The following is a 16,848-nucleotide window of genomic DNA, read 5'->3' on the forward strand; positions in this document are numbered from 1 at the left end:
CTCCCCGACTACCCCCCTCAGACTCCCCGACCCATCCAACCCCCTCGATCCTTGTCCCCAGCCCTGCCCCGCATCCATCGCCCCCTGCTCCCTGTCTCCTGACCGCCTCCTCTCCCCTCCCCGAACCTCCGCCCCATTCAACCGCTCCCTGTCCCCTGACTGCCTCCCAGGACTTCCTGCCCCTTATCCAACCTCCCCTCCCCCTATGTCCCACCCCCTTACCATGCCGCTCAGAGCGGTAGGACAGACTTATTGGAAAGCCTGGGAGGTTGGTGGGCGTAAGCCACACTGCCAGCATGGCTGCGGGGGAGGGGCCAGGAGCTCAAGGACCGGGCAGGACGGTCCCGCGGGCTGTAGTTTTCCCACCTCTGCCCTAGCGACTTTGCTCATTCTTTATTCTGAAACAGTGCAAAAAGGAGCAGCAGCTCAGATTCTAGTCTGGTGAGCTCCTTCACAGAAAGGCAGTTTACATGGTAATGTTAAAATCATTCTCTTGTCTCCTCTAGAATTCTACAGACGACCGAAGGGAAAAAAAAAACAAACAGGAACAAACCTTTTAAAATAGTTTTAGACCTTATACTTCATGAAAAAGCAAAAAAAAAAAAAAAAAAAAACCACAAACACACAATTTGTCCCCACTCCCTCTTTGCAGATCACCTTAGGACATAACGCAGGTCTGGAAAGGGTCAATCAAAGAGGATAATGCTTATTGTCTATACCTGCTGGTGGTGGGATAAAGAAAGAATGAGAAATCGTAAACTATTTTTAAAATATAAATGGAATGCAACGTTGTTCACTAACAAAATAACAGGAAGGTGTGGTTTCAAGAAGAATGAAGGAACCCAGTTTTTCTATAAAGTAAAAATATTCACCTTACAACAGTGCCCATTAATGCAACATTAAGAGCAAAACATTAGCGTCAGGAAACAAAATATAAAGTTCTTAAAGAAGCATTACTTTGGCTGTGTTAACACTTCCTATTTATTTTATGAGATACAGTTAACATTTAAAAAAGCACAATGAGATCCAGTGTTTGGAAACTGAAGTAGACAAATTCAGATTAGAAATAAGGCACACATTTTAAGGTACACAGTGAGAATAATTAACCACTGATGTTGTGAATACTCTGTCTCTTTACATCTTTAAATCAAGACTGGAAATCTCTTTAAAAGATATGCTATTGTTCAAACAGAAGTTATGGGCCAGATGCAAACATTATCGGGCATGGTTCTTTGGCCTGCATTAAGACAAATAGATTAGATCAGTAGTTCCCAAACTAGGGGCACCACTTGTTCAGGGAAAGCCCCTGGCGGGCAGGGCTGGTTTGTTTACCTGTCGCGTCCACAGGTTTGGTTGCTCACAGCTCCTAGTGGCTGCGGTTCACCATTCTCGGCCAATTGGGACTGAGGGAAGTGGCACAGGCCGAGGTAAACAAACCGTCCTGGCCTGCCAGGGGCTTTCCCTGAACAAGCAGCGCCCCTAGTTTGGGAACCACTGGATTAGATCATAATGGCCCCATCTAGACTTAAAATCTATGAATCTATTAAGCTAGAATGTTAACTAGATTAGATAGTATGTGCAACATTTAATATCGTTTAACTTTTATAAAAGGCTTTCATAAGAAAGAAAACCCCAATCTAACTTCATTCAGGACCGGTATGTAAGGTTATAAATAAAGTGTCTACTTCAAGTCTGTTCATAGCCCTCTTAGAGTCCTCAGTATTGTTGGATACACTAATAGCTATGGATGCAAAAAAAAAAAAAAAAAAAAAAAAGGTCTTTTACTCCTTGCTAGGACACTGCTCCATCCTGTCACACTCTGATATGACCATGGTGATCTATAATGAAAGCTGGTTGTGAAATTTTTGTCAAAAATGCAGAGTCACCAAAACCAAAACTTTTCACAGAAACTGATCAGTTTTGAAAAACTTCAGTAAATAAGTTCTCTCAGGTCCAGGATTGAATTTCTGGTCAAAACAAGACCCCTGCAACTCCACCCCTGGGCCTCCAGAATAGCCAACAGCCCAGTGGTTAAGGCACTTACGTTGTATATGGGAAACCCTGATTCAAGTCCCTCTGAATCAGTCAGAGCAAGGACTTGAGCCTGGATCTCCCACATCCCACTTGAGTGCCCTAATCACTATTAGGCTGTTATTCCATAGAAGGGAAAGGGGGTGGGGGAGGGAGCCTCTCTTTGGTTTTTCATAACAAAAATGTCAAAAAGTGAAACCTTCATCCCAATGCAGAACAGGAAAATTTTGACATTTCAAACATTTTTGCATGATGACAAAACCATTCCCACCCAGCTGTTTGTTACCTCAACTTGACTACTGCATCCTTAGGTATGTTGTGTTTAAATCACTGAACTTAAAAAGACTCTAGCTGATACTAAAGAGAGCATCCACCTACTTAGCAGGAATCTGAAATTATATCAGACTAATTGTTGAACAGCACATATTGTGTTCCAGCTCTGCTCTTAAAAGTCTTCCATGATAAGACCCCAACCTTCAACAAACATTAATGTTCATGGAAATTGAGGTTGTTTTCAGCAGTTACGCTTACTAGACCAATGAAACATTAACTCACAAGAGTAAAACCAGTAAGGGTTGAAGACAGAACTTTCAAGGTAGCTGGCCCACAAACATGGAACTCACTTCCAGAACACAAGATATCACTGCCTTCAAAACAAAACTTCCCTCTGCAACACACATACCCGAACCCAATTTTCCAAGTATTATCTCCCTTAGAATAGCAAGAGAGGCAGTGTGATCTAAAGGATAGGGCACTGATCCAGGAGTCAAGAGAAATGGGTTCTATATCCAGCTCAGACGCTAACCTGTTGTGTAATCTTGAGCAAGTCACTTGGCTGCTCCCCATCTATTTCCCCTTGTGAAGATATGCACTACTCCTTTAAGGGACAGGGTGGAGCCTACAGCGAAGCAGAGCCTGGGGTGTAATCAAGGAGGCTCTGCCCCAACCTAGGGCTGGGTTACATAAACAGGAAGAGGGAAGGAAAGGCCATGCAAGCTGCAGTGGTTTCTCTCTCTTTGGCTCTAGATGAGCCTAATCAGACTCAGAGTATGTCTACACAGGGATAAATAACCCACGGCACAGCTGCGGCTGTCCTAGGTCAGCTGACTTGGGTTCATGGGACTCGGGCTGCGGGGCTCAAAATTGCTGCGTAGACCATTTGGGCTCAGGCTGGAGCCTGAGCTCTGGGACCCACAATTCTCGGAGGACCAGTCATGGGTTTTTTATCCCTGTATAGACATACCCTCAGGGTACGTCTACACTATACATTTAAGTGGTCCTATGTTAGGTCAACTTACTATAGTGGTTCATGTCCACACTACCCTTTTTCTGTCAGTGTTGCGCATCCTCACCAGGAGCACTCCCATCAATTTAAGAGGGGCAGTGTGGGGTGCTGAGAGCCAGGACTTTCAGCTCTGCATGCAGCTCCCCACCAGGAGCCTGACTTACCTCCCCACACACACCTTGGCTCCCCACTGGGAATGGGGCAGCCAACTGGACTCCGGAAACGGAGCTCCCACCCAAGCACAGCTATGCTCCCAGTGGGGAGCAGGGAGCCAAGAGTCAGGGGAGCAGCCGGGCTCCTGGCAGGGAGATCCGCACCCAGAGCCTAGTCAGCTGCCTAGTCCCGGTGGGGAGCAGGGAACTGACAGCCCAGGTGGCAGCCCAACCGGGAAGAGGGAGCCTGAGCCAGGAGCCTGGGTGGCAGCCCAGCTTGGAGTGGAGCAGCAAAGCTGGGAGTCGGCTTTTTGGTCAATTTCACGACTCCAGCTTGATAAGAATGATAGCCAACAGATGTAAGTAATGCAGTGTCTACCCTGCATTGCCCTAACTACACAGGCATAAGCCCCATTACTCTTGTGGAGGTGGAGTTTTATGTCAGTGTAGTAGGGCACTTACATTGGCAGGAGCAAGGCTGTAGTGCACACACTGACATAATTAGGTCAATGTAAGGCAGCTTACCGTACACTGACCGAATACTGTAGTACAGACCAGGCCTCAGAAACTTGGTGTTATAGATTTAAGTTTGGATCCTGAGGTGGAAACCTTATGAACTGTTTACTGTAATGCCTCCTGTCCTGAAGCCTTATTAAAAAGGGAATATGATATTTTGTTAATGTGTATTGACTTCTTCTTGCTCAGGCTATTAAATTGAACATATTGATGCCAATCAGGGGAAATATTAAAGTGGTGCACACCTGCCAGGGAGGATAAAAATCAATGATTTTTCAAATAAAATAAAGAGATTTTTTTTTAATTTAAAATTGCATTTTTTGATAGATTGGTTTTTTCCTCAAAAAGCATTTTAAAGAAAGATGCATTATAGCTCAAAGAGGTCTCATCATGGAATAAGGATTATAAATTCTAATTCTATAGCATGAGAATATATTCATGTAATGTTTAAGAAAAGTTTTCTAAATGAGTTCCAATAGTTCATGGATTAGGGACCCCAATTTTATGGGGTTCTAGGGGCTTCTGTATAGATTATTTAGATTAATCTTTCTATCTACCCAATGGGACTCGGTATCTTCTAGACTGAGCACTATCAGAGATGCTTAGTTTTGCAGTTCTCAAACTGTGGATTTCAGTCTCCAGAGATAACATGCTTGTTAACAACAAAAATGTTTTTAAAATAAATAAATAATAGAGGTGAGAAATAACAGACCTCAACCCTATTGTCACTCTGTAAATTTGTGTACACAGAGTCAATCCCTTACCCCTTTCTAAAAGTGCAAAGTTTCAAAAAGTTCAATGAACAGAAGATTGTTGGGGGCAGAATAGATCTGGACAAGGAGAAGCCTGGAGATAAATATGAGAAGGGAGGGACAGGCAGTAGAAACAAAAGTGAAATTGTTTGAGCAGCATATTCCAGAAATCGTGAGGTCTTTCTGAGTGTAGCCTTCATTGATTTGAGATCTACCATACCATTCTTTCACTAGAAGGGAAAACCTATAATGACAGCAGGCCATAATAGAGACCCAGTTGGGGAATATTTTAATGAAGTTCCTCTACCTGTGGGTAAGACAGGTATGCGTGCAAAATGCAAACAGTACAACAAAGAAATGTAAGGCTGGTTGCCCAAATGAAACAACATCATGAGAAGTGTTCCCTCTCAGGAGGGAGCTGCGTTGAAGATGATGAAAGGAACATGTCTGAACATGTAGAATCTTCAGGTTGGTAAACTTTTTTATTTCATACTTCTTTCTTAAGGACTGCCTGTCTTCCTTCTGGACTATTCTTGAATTCTCACGTTTGAGCAAAAAATATAGTTGTTACTCTATGGTACTATCATTTTAGATGCAGTTGTGATAATAAATAGCTGAAATAGGTAGATCTTCCTTTTACAATTTCACCTTTAAAGCAGTACTGAGTGTCAATAATAATTAAACAACTACATTGACTTATTTTGTTTAGGAGAATCAATCCTCAACATACAGGATTCTGAAGACTATCCACCTTCAAGATCACCACCATTTTCTATAGTTTCAGAGTTATCTGCCAATGATAGTGTTTCAGTCACAACATTTATGTCACATAGTATCACCTGTAGCAAAAAGGAAAAAAAAATCTCCATCACCCAGAAAACCACCATAGATAAGTTTGTGATAAGAACCAGCAGATTACAAAAAGAGGTAATTGATGAAAAACTGCCCAGTTTGTTTATGCAACAAACTCTCCTTTCCCTAGGATTGAGAACCCACACTTCATTAACATGGTTCAGTCATTAAGACCAGGATACAGTCCACCCAACAGAGCAGATGTCGCCGGCAAGTTGCTGGATAAAGTGTATGAAAGAGAAATTGAGCAGTGTGCAAAAGGTCTAGAGGGTGAAATTGTTAACCTGAGTCTTGATGGGTGGAGCAATGTCCACAATGATCCTGTTGTATGTGCTTGTGTGACAACAGAAGGGAATGTCTTTCTTACAGAAACAATTGATACATCAGGAAATGCACACACAACAGAATACTTACAAGTAGCAGTAAAAGCTACAAGAAACTGAGAAAAAATTCAAATGTCTGGTACGCAGCTTGGTCACAGACAACGCTGCAAATGTATCTAAGATGAGAAGAAATTATTTAGAAGAGAGTCCCAAACTAATAACATATGACTGCAGTGCTCATTTGATGCACCTCCTAGCCAAAGACTTCAGTGTTCCAGAAATAAAGGCTAATGTTGTTGAAATTGCAAAATACTTTCATGACAACCACTTTGCAGCAGCTGCTCTGAAAAAAGTGGGAGGAACCAAGCTAACTCTCCCACAAGATGTGCAATGGAACTCAGTAGTGGACGATTTTGAGCACTATATCAAGAACTGGCCTAATCTGATGACAGTTCGTGAAAAAATTGTGAAAAAAATAGATGGCACTGTCACAGCCAAAGTTCTCAACATTGGGCTTAAGAGAAATGTTAAATACGTGCTGAGTACCCTGAAGTGTATTTCTGTAGCCTTGAACAAAATACAGGGAAATCGCAGTTTTATTGCTGACGCTGTTGAAATTTGGAAGGAATGGAGTGAGATCTTAAAAAGAGAAATATGCAATGACAGAGTTAAGTTACAAGCATTAAAAAAACGAATCGGACAAACACTATCTCCAGCTCATTTTCTTGCAACTCTTCTCAATGCTTGGTACCAGGGTCAAACCTTAACTGCTGAAGAAGAGGAGTTGGCTATGACATGACCATCCAACAATCATCCATCCATCCATAACATCAAGTATCATAACCTTCAGAGCTAAGGGTGAACCGTTCAAAAAATAGATGTTTGCTGATGATGTTTTAAAGAAAGGCACACCAGTGAACTGGTGGAAGTCACTTAAGCACTTGGATTCAGAGACTGTTGAAGTGATCATCTCACTTTTAAGCGCAGTAGCTTCTTCTGCCAGTGTAGAAAGAATATTTTCTTCCTTTGGACTAATTCATTCCAAATTGAGAAATCGTTTGGGACCTGAAAAAAGCAGGAAAGCTTGTTTTTCCTTTTCCAGATTATGAACAAACAGGAAAATTAAGGTGAAGACGACTGATTCAGCTGCAGAAGCCAGTATTTTAAGTTTCGCACATTGACTTGGCTGACAGTCGATTTTGGGTTTTTTAACTATATTTCATTTAACTATTTTAGTTAAAAACAATTTTAATAAAAACAAACCTGATTTTAAAAAACTTGAATGTTTAACTAAATGTTTACATTCAAAAATTAAATATGCTTGTTTTGTTAAAATATTATGTTTGCTGTTCAAGAAAAAATCCAGAATACATGATATCGTTTTATTTAACTAAAAGAACAATTTAAAATGTCTGTCTGGTGACGTTCTCCTCCTAATACAGCATGGCAAAAAATCCTCCAAATATTAATGATTAACCTGTTGATTTGGAGATAGTTCACCTCCAAATGACTTCATAAATATCTGTTTCAATTACCTTTGGTAAATGAAAAAACGAATCATTCACTAAAATGAATCTGAAAAGTTTTCAAAATAAATTACTTTAAAAATGTACCTTCTAAAAATGAAACCTGAGTTGTAAAGAATACGTATTAAGGTTATAACAATTAACAAGAATGCACTTTTATGCATAAATCCATGATTAAATCGAGTCTTCCTGACTAGTGATTTAAATCAAGTCCACCCTGACACCTACACCATCACACCAAGGCTTGCCCACACTTTTACCCCTCCATACTTGTTGTTTACCATGTCTATTTATAAGGTAAGCTCTTCGCGGCAGGGATTGTCTTCCCTTTTTTTTTGGTAGTGCTTAGCCCAACAATGCACCGATCTCAGTTGTGGTCTCTAGGCACTACTGTAATATAACTACACAAAAACATGGTCTAATTTAAGTGAAACAAGAAGCAATTAACTAAAATCATTTTCTAGACCCTGTTTGAAGCTGTATACATTGTAAATTCAGAATTGATGAATTCATCGTGATGGCCTCCTTTGCCTCTTCATGCAAAGGAGTCAGTTTGTCCCACAACAAGAAATTTTACTGAACTAGTACAGCTTGGTAATTAACTATACTCATATGGAGGATAGCTGATGAGCATGACTTCCTCCTCTACATATCTTGCACTCTGTCTCTTGCTTCTGTGGGACTAAGCAAGCGAAATCAGCCCAGCTTTACTACTGTGGGCTGCAGATTCAGTACAAAAATTAGGAACAGTATCCGTATAAAAGTACTTTAATCCTTTTTTAGAGCATTGGGTAGAAATGGTCAGCTGTTTTGGAAGGTGGACTGAAGATTAGGTTCAAAATATATTGGTTGAAAGAGTGGCTTTCCCTTTCCCAATTGCTTGAACTGGACAATGTTAAAAGTCAGCGAGATTTTTCAAACCCCAACAATTTTTCAACCTCAACAATTTCAGGTTCAAAGCTGCCAAGTCTCTCTAAGAGACCTTGTATTTTTCAAGGAATTTGAAGGAGGCACAGTTGTGGTTTTGCTTGCTTTTAACCAGCCAGGAAGGATGCAGATCCATTTCACAGGTTGCAGCTCTAGACATTTTTCAGAGCTCCTGAGCTTCAGTATGTGTGATGGAGCCAAATTCAGCCAGAAGTAATAGGGTGAATAGTACAGCCTAGTAATGGAGTCATTAAGATTAAGCTCAAGTTGGCATTCTATGGCTCTATGTGAGGCTAGAAGAGATCCACACACAAAAGCACAGATCCTAAATATTACCCCTCTAAGGCAGAGCAAGCAATTGTACTTGTATGTATATAGTACCTTCACATAAGGGGCAAGACTTGAGGCCCTGGTAGGGTGACCAGACGTCCCGATAAAATAAGGACTGTCCCGATAATTAGTTGTTTGTCCCGCATCCCAATGGATGTACTGTCCCGATATTTTGTTTCGGCGGCACTCCAGCTTTTTTTTTTTTTTTTGCTTGGGGCAGCAAAAACCTAGAGCCGGCCCGGGAGGGGGTAGCCCCTCATGTGTCCCAATATTTTGTTCTTGTCATCTGGTCACTCTAGGCCCCGGAGCTTAAACTTCAATCATTCCTACAAGCACAAAATCATAGCAGAACAATAAAGGCTCAGTGGAGCTACCAAAAAAAAAAAAAAAAAAGTAACTATCGGCCAAAAAGAAAAGGAGTACTTGTGGCACCTTAGAGACTAACCAATTTATTTGAGCATGAGCTTTCATGAGCTACAGCTCACTTCATCAGATGCATACTGTGGAAACTGCAGCAGACATTATATACACACAGAGATCATGAAACAATACCTCCTCCCACCCCACTGTCCTGCTGGTAATAGCTTATCTAAAGTGATCATCAAGTTGGGCCATTTCCAGCACAAATCCAGGTTTTCTCACCCTCCACCCCCCCACACACAAAGTGACCACTCTCCCTACAATGTGCATGGTAATCAAGGTGGGCCATGTCCAGCACAAATCCAGGTTCTCTCACCCCCCCCCCTTTTTTTCCCCCGGGGACACACACACACACAAACTCACTCTCCTGCTGGCAATAGCTCATCCAAACCGACCACTCTCCAAGGTTAAATCCAAGTTTAACCAGAACGTCGGGGGGGGGGGGGGGGGGGTTAGGAAAAAACAAGGGGAAATAGGCTACCTTGCATAATGACTTAGCCACTCCCAGTCTCTATTTAAGCCTAAATTAATAGTATCCAATTTGCAAATGAATTCCAATTCAGCAGTTTCTTGCTGGAGTCGGGATTGGAAGTTTTTTTGTTTTAAGATAGCGACCTTCATGTCTGTGATTGCGTGACCAGAGAGACTGAAGTGTTCTCCGACTGGTTTATGAATGTTATAATTCTTGACATCTGATTTGTGTCCATTTATTCTTTTACGTAGAGACTGTCCAGTTTGACCAATGTAAATGGCAGAGGGGCATTGCTGGCACATGATAGGTAGGAAAAAACAAGGGGAAATAGGCTACCTTGTTTTTTCCTACCCCTTCCCGCAGACATTCTGGTTAAACTTGGATTTAAACTTGGAGAGTGGTCAGTTTGGATGAGCTATTGCCAGCAGGAGAGTGAGTTTGTGTGTGTCTCCCCCGGGGGGGGGGGGGGGAGATGATCACTTTAGATAAGCTATTACCAGCAGGAGAGTGAGTTTGTGTGTGTGGTTTTTGGAGGGGGGTGAGAAAACCTGGATTTGTGCAGGAAATGGCCCACCTTGATTATCATACACATTGTGAAGAGAGTGGTCACTTTGGATGGGCTATTACCAGCAGGAGAGTGAGTTTGTGTGTGGGGGGCGGAGGGTGAGAAAACCTGGATTTGTGCTGGAAATGGCCCAACTTGATGATCACTTTAGATAAGCTATTACCAGCAGGACAATGGGGCGGGAGGAGGTATTGTTTCATGGTCTCTGTGTGTATATAATGTCTTCTGCAGTTTCCACGGTACGCATCCGATGAAGTGAGCTGTAGCTCATGAAAGCTCATGCTCAAATAAATTGATTAGTCTCTAAGGTGCCACAAGTACTCCTTTTCTTTTTGCGAATACAGACTAACACGGCTGTTACTCTGAAACCTATCTGGGCCAAGCATCTAAACTGCACTAATTGCCCTAACATGAACTGGAAAATAAAAAGATTTTACTACCCACCCCACCCCTCCCAAGAAAAGGGACCTACAGGAGTAGCAACAGACAATAGTGAGTACTTGCTTATACCACCAGCAACAATAAGAAGGAATTATGTAGCAGTTGGTGCTGTGGCTCCTTATAAATAATCAGATACAGGATGTGAGGAGAAATGCAGGGCGTGCATGCAGCTCCTGTGGAGCCCACCATCCAGAAAGTTTTAAACTGATATTTAGATCATCAGCTACCGTACTGTTTTAGGGGTCTATGCACCAAGGCCAGAACACACATTCTAGAACAGGGATCAGCAACCTTTCAGAAGTGGTGTGCCAAGTCTTCATGTATTTACTTTAAGTTTTTGCATGCCAGTAATACATTTTAACATTTTTTAGAAGGTCTCTCTATATAGGTCTATATATTATATAACTAAACTATTGTTGTATGTAAAGTAAACAAGGTTTTAAAAATGTTTAAGAAGCTTCAATTAAATTAAAATGCTGATCTTAAGCCGCCGGCCCGCTCAGCCCGCTGCCAGCCTGGGGTTCCGTTCACCTAGGCTGGCTGCAGGCTGAGCGAGACCTGCAGCTGGGACCCCGGGTGGCAAGGGGCCAGCAGACAGAAACCCAGACTGGCAGTGGGCTGAGCGGCTCAGTCCGCTGCCAGTCTGGGGTTCCATCCGCCGGCTCCTGCCAGCCAGGGTCCCGGCTGCTGGCCCCGTTCAGCCTGCTGCCAGTCTGGGATCCCAGCCCTGCCCATGTAGAGTGGATACCTACCTTCTCCCTGGTTCTAGCCCATTCTCTTCCTCTCTCTCTGCACTGAACTGAGGGTGGGAAGTGCACTGAGCACAGGGCTGGGGGTGAGGGAGCAGGCTGGGGGTTGGGGTGTAGGGTCTGGCCAGGAGCTAGAATGAGGGAGGGGGCTCAGGGTTGGGGCAGAAGATTTGAGTGTGGAGTGCTTATCTGGGCAGCTCCCATTTGGTGCGAGGGTGCAGGTGGGAATGGCGGGGGGTGTGTGCAGGAGCTCCCGTTTGGTGCTCAGGGTGGGGGTGGGAATGTGGGGAGTGCAGAAGTCAGGGCATGGAGTGTGGAGGGCTGGGTATGTGTGGGGGGTGCTGGAGTCAGAGCTGGGGTCTTGGGGGGATGCAGGGGTCCGGGCAGGAGGCTGGGATGTGTGGGAGGTACAGGGGTCAGGGCAGAGGGCTGGGAGTGTGGGCTAGGGTCGTGGGGGTGCTCCCAGCCCCCTGCCCAGAGCGGCTCACAGCAGGGGGCTGGAGGGGATACGCCCTGATTCCACCCCCGCTTCCCCACCTCTTCTCTGCCTCCTCCCCAGAGCAGTGAACGCGCTGGGGCTCCGCTTCTCCCCCTCCTGCACAAGGGCCATCAGCTGATTGGCTGAAGGGAGGGAGAGGAGGAGGAGGGGCAGGAACCCAGCACACTAGGGAAAAAGGCAGGGGAGGTTGCCTGTTCTGTAGCAGCAGCCAGCAGGACCAAGCTTCTTCACCCTGCCCCCACAGGGGGCAGAGAAGAGCGGGCCGGGGCAGGCAGGATTTTTAATTGCACGCTGCTGCCTGGGTTTGACAGCGGGCTGAGCAGGCCCGACGGCTGGGACCCAGCAAGCAGCAGTGTGCCATTAAAAATTGGCTTGTGTGCCATCGGTTCTAGAACAGGGGTCGGCAACCTAACACTCTTTAATGAGGACGTAACGCTGCCAATTAAAAAAAACTAATTGAGGGAAAAACCTATATTAAACTAATACAGATCTAGTTTCCTCAGCTAGCATGCCCATCAAGCTAAAGATGTCAGAGTATGCAGAAACTCAAACTTTGCCACAACTATCAGATTTTTGTAGTGTTGTCGGCAACTGCAGACTGATTTTAAAGCCCCCTGTACTAATAACTGTGTGAGTGAACCGCTGTGCTCAGGCAAAGCCCCTTTTGACTCTCACCAAAGACTCTCAGTGGATGATCGAAGAGTGAAAAAAGTTCAGACCAATATATCAAACAGTTAAAAGGAAAACAAAAGTTCCCTGTTTTTTAAATCTGAAAAGTATAGCACCACCTTTAAGGAATTATCTGAAACCGTATTTTAGCTATTTCTATCTGGTATATACCCCATTATCTATACATTTTTCAACTTTATAAAAGAGCTACCTCACTGATTTAATTATCGTTGAATTAAGTAATAGATGACCACTAGAAATACAGTAACATGTAATTTTAAAGTGCTGATGAAAAAATCATTTTTAGTACATTTTATGGGTGTCACGTAGTTGTACTTGTACAGAGAAAGGCACAACACGACTGGAGAATATCTACAAATTTCCTTTCCCTTACCTAAACTTAAAGAACTAGCAAAACTGAAAATTTTACATGTCTAATTTACTTAAACTTTTTGTTTTCTATATTTTTTCAATTTGGACAATGTAAATAGACTATCTGGTTTCTCTTTTTAGACACTGTCAAGTGAGTGTCAGGTCCTGGTTCTCATGCACTAGTACAATGCTGCAAAGTTTGCATTCGCCACTGGTTGGGAATATTTATTTGTTAAAAAGTTACACTGGAATGTGATATTATACAGTTGGGTGTTTTGGGTTTGTTTTGTTTTTAGCATTGTTGTTTTAAATACAAAATCCAAATTCGGCCTCTCTCTTCTCCAGTCACTTGTTCTCCCTCTCCTACCCCACAAAAACAAAAAACCAAGATGTACCATCAGACAGGACATATTCAGGACAGAACAAAACCTTCTGCTTCATGTCCGTCTTTTTGTGCGTCATTAACTCCAAACGCTTTCCTTGAAATAAGCTACATTATATTTACCATTCCCACTGTGTGGAGAGATACAGCACCAGTACGATCACCCATGAAATCCTCTCAGCCTAGACAAAATAAAGTCTACTCACCTCATATACAGGTTTCAAAACAACTAGAGCACCACAATAGACATGACTGAGCATCCCCATCCCTTCTCATTGCTCCTACTGCAAGGGTGTAGTGTGCAATAGGAAGTTTTAAAAAAAAATTCTCAGGGATTGTCTACACTTACGGTGCAGCTGCACCGCTGTGGCACTTAGAGAAGACTCTACCTGCACTGAGAGGCGAGCTCATAAGTACTCCACCTCCATAAGAAACAGTAGCTATATCAACAGGAGAAGCCCTCCCACTGACATAGTGCTGTCTACGCTCGGGGTTAGGACAGTATAACTGCATTGCTCAGGGTGTGTGGATTTTCCACATCCCTGAGCAAAGCAGATATAAATACAGAAACTGGTAGTATAGACCTGTGGTTCTCAACCACAGGTACATGTACCCCTGGGAGTACACAGCGGTCTTCCAGGGGGTACATCAACTCATCTAGATATTTGCCTAGTTTTATAACAGGCTACATAAAATGCACCAGCAAAATCAGTACAAACTAAAATTTCATACAGTCAAGGGCTTGTTTATACTGCTCTATATACTATATATCAAAATGTAAGTACAATATTTATATTCCAATTGATTCATTTTATTGTACGGTAAAAATGAGAAAGCAAGCAATTTTTCAGGAATAGTGTGTTGTGACACTTGTATTTCTCTGTCTGATTTTGTAAGCTAGTGGTTTTTAAGTGAGGTGAAACTTGTGGGTACACAAAACAAATCAGACTCCTGAAATTGATACAGTAGTCAAGAAAGGTTGAGAGGCACTGGTGAAGACCAAGGGCGTGTCTACACTTGCCATTTAAAGTCCAAAAAGTCCCTTTTTTGCGCAAAAACTGTGGAAGCGTCTCCCCTTGCCAATTACTTTTTGCGGTGAAACTCAGAAGTTTCACCGCAAATAGAAAACCACCTCCACAAGAGGCATACAGTTCTTACCGGTGATACTTTTGCGGTGATGTGCAAATGGAGACACGTTCTTCCTGTTTACACAGCTTTTAACCTCTGGACGATATCCCACAGTGCCTATGTGACCACTCTCGCCAGCAGCTCTGCTGCTCTGATGCCAGGTAAACTGCCATCTGCCCCTCCCCCTGTAAAGCCCGCCCCTCCCCCTGTAAAGCCTTGGAGAACTTTGAAATTCCCCTTCCTGTTTTCTTGGCAAATACTCACTTATCATCTGGCCAGGTGACAATGGCTGCTCCATGGAGCAGCGGATCCCCTGCTCGGAGCAATGCTGAGCTACTGGAGCTGATCAGTGTTTGGGGAGAGGAGGCTGTGCAAGGACGCAAGATGCCCCACGATCATGCCCCCTCCTTCCCACAAGACCTATCCTCAAAATGGAGAGAGCTGTACTCTTGAATAGCTGCCCTCAGTGTGCTGCTCTCATTGGCAATGGAAGTGCTGCAAATGTGAACACAATCTGTGGAAGTAAGTGAGAACACAAACCAGCACTTTTCTTTTACTGATTCTCTATCACCAGTGAAACTGACAGCGCAAAAACTCTGCAAGTGTAGACATAGTCCAAATCGCAGTCTTGCAATGTTGGGAGACCTAATGTAGCTGGGACTGAGACTTACTCTGAGACTAAAGGTATTTCTATGCTACAGCACTGCACCTGTGCCGCTATAGTGCGGATACTTCCTACATCAACAGAAGGGGTATTTTTGTCCATGTATATAATCCACTTCCCAAGAGGCAGTAACTAGCCCAACAGAGGAATTCCTCTGTTGACCTAGCTGCATCTAGTCATGGTTAGGTCAATTTAACTACGTTGCACGGGGGACAAAGTTTTTCCACAGCTCTGAGTGCTGCAGTTGTCAATCTAATTTTTAGGTGTAAACAAGGCCTAAGTTATTGTCCCTTTAAAGAGTTACACATGTCATTAGACCAACTGCACATGGGAAGCAATATCTGTAGTTTCATTTCCTGGGACTGTTATTTTGCATTGGAGGATCAGGGAAGGAAACTGAAGGGACAACTTGGAACTTACAGCAAGCAGCTCCTAATGCAAAAAGATGCCATTCATGACCCCAGCTCCCTAACTAAATCCCAAATTCCTATTTACTTGCCCTTCACTGAAGCTGTAGCCCAATTTAAACAGCTTCCTACATTCAACCAGTCTCAACATCCCAATCCAGCCATTTCCCTTTCCTGCCATCAACCCCACACGTTACCCAATACATGTGCCATACACTCTTCTCCTCTTGGTCCATCCTTACTCCCCTCCCCCTTGAGCCCTCCCACACCCACCAACTTCAGCCCCACCAGCCTCATCCCCTCCCCCTTGAGCCCCCGCTAACCTAAACCCTCCACCAGCCCCCTCACATCCACCTTCCTCACCTGCACCTACCTCTCTCGACTCCCCACCCCCTTGACCTCCCACACCCACCAAGCACACCGCTCCAGCTCCCACCTCAGCCCCCTCCACACCCACCATCCTCATTCCGCTCTCCCTCCAGCTCTCCCACACCCACCAATCTCGGCCCCACTATCCCCACACCCAACAACTACACACACACACCCAAAACCTAACTCCCCAGCTCCTGGAGCCCCCCCACCCCCCAGCATCGTCGCCGCCACCATAAGGCCCCCTCCCACCAACTCACCCCTGTGTCCCCTCCCCCACCTACTGGAGCCCCCGCCCCCACACAAGGCCCCTCACACGAACGCACCCCTGTGTCTCTTCCCCTCCCCCCGAAAATGCACCCAAGCAAAAGAGCAGCTGCCGGCCGCCGGCCGCTCTCACCGCGCCTTGCCGGATCCGGTGTCCAGGCCGCGACGCTGGGGTCCAGCCTAGGCTCCGTGCCCACAATGCCAAGCGGCTCCCTGCACTACCCACCCAGCCGCAGCCCCATGTCCCGGCACCGTGGAGCCAACACAGGCCCGGCTTAGGCCCCGCCTCCCCGGCCGCACACACCTCGCACAAACCGACGCAGCTGCGGAGCACCCTCATTCCATATACATGAGGAGCGCTCAGTGATTGGCCGAAGCGGGGTGGCGCGTGAGGGGCCGGCTCAGTAACATTATTAACGGTTGCCACGCAGGGGAGGGGAGCGCGCGAGCTGCACAGGGGTTACTACAGGGCGTTCGCTGCCGGGGTCAGGCGCTGTAGCGCGCAGGGCGAGGGAAGGCGGGGCCTCGGGACGGGGAAATAGGCTGGTGGGGCTGAGCGCGCGAGTAACGGATTTTCACTGACACTGTGCTACAAGTAACAGTTACCATTCAAATGCACTCGTGTCCATGGAGTAATTTATTATGCAAATAATGTATATTACTGCACATTGTGTAAATAATTACTATGCAAACTATTGCCTTGCAGGCACCCTCCCCTCATTTAGTGCTGTAATATAATCCCCAATCACT

At 44.6% G+C, this 16,848-nt stretch overlaps 1 protein-coding gene across 5 annotated transcripts in view; it reads right to left on the reverse strand.

Annotated features, from left to right (window-relative positions):
• The window catches only part of ACSL3 (acyl-CoA synthetase long chain family member 3), a 112,889-nt gene extending 96,505 nt beyond the window's left edge, over positions 1-16,384 (reverse strand). For all 5 annotated transcript variants that reach the window (XM_073359941.2, XM_073359944.2, XM_073359943.2 and 2 more), the window contains exon 1: positions 16,232-16,384. The gene's annotated coding sequence lies outside the window, so the exon portion shown is untranslated. The remainder of the gene's footprint in view (positions 1-16,231) is intronic.
• Between the last annotated feature and the right edge of the window lie 464 nt (positions 16,385-16,848).

This window comes from Lepidochelys kempii, chromosome 9, assembly GCF_965140285.1.
Source record: "Lepidochelys kempii isolate rLepKem1 chromosome 9, rLepKem1.hap1, whole genome shotgun sequence".
Classification (NCBI taxonomy): domain Eukaryota; kingdom Metazoa; phylum Chordata; order Testudines; family Cheloniidae; genus Lepidochelys; species Lepidochelys kempii.